Below are 518 nucleotides of genomic sequence, written 5' to 3'. Positions count from 1 at the left end.
CGGCCGCCGCCGCCTCGTGCCTGGCGTGGTTGCTGCTTTTAGCCCCGGCCGGGGGTGGAGCCGCCGCAGCCGCTTCCCCCGAGGCCTCCCTCAGGAGCGGGCGCGGGACCCGCCCTGCCCCGCCCTGCCCCGCGGCCCGCGCTGCCCGAGGGACTGGTGGCAAATCGGGTGGCCGTCGCAGTGCGCTTGTCGTCTGTCGATGCGAGACCCGGCGCCTTTCTGTCTGCTTTTTCTCCTGAGTCCAGGGTGTGTGTTCTCCTTCCTTCCCTCCTTTCCTACCGTCTCCTGAGTTCAGGCCTCTCCCAGTGGCTGCCCGAGTGGCTGGCCATGGCTGCGGCCCCCACCAGTTCTTCCCCGCGTGTGAGCGGCAGGTGAAGAAGAGCGTGGCCTCTAGTTGGCTTCTCCAACGCTTGCTCCAGGGAGCGGCTTTCTTGAAGAGAAAAACAGAGGGCCTAAAGGCATCGGGTTTCGCGTCAAGAGAGGACGGAGTAGCAGAAAACCGGAGTGTCCTCTAGGAT

The sequence above is a fragment of the Gavialis gangeticus genome, unplaced genomic scaffold (assembly GCF_001723915.1).
Source record: "Gavialis gangeticus isolate Ggan-Ray unplaced genomic scaffold, GavGan_comp1, whole genome shotgun sequence".
In the NCBI taxonomy this organism is placed as follows: Eukaryota; Metazoa; Chordata; order Crocodylia; family Gavialidae; genus Gavialis; species Gavialis gangeticus.
Note: the sequence above shows the minus strand (reverse complement) of the source record.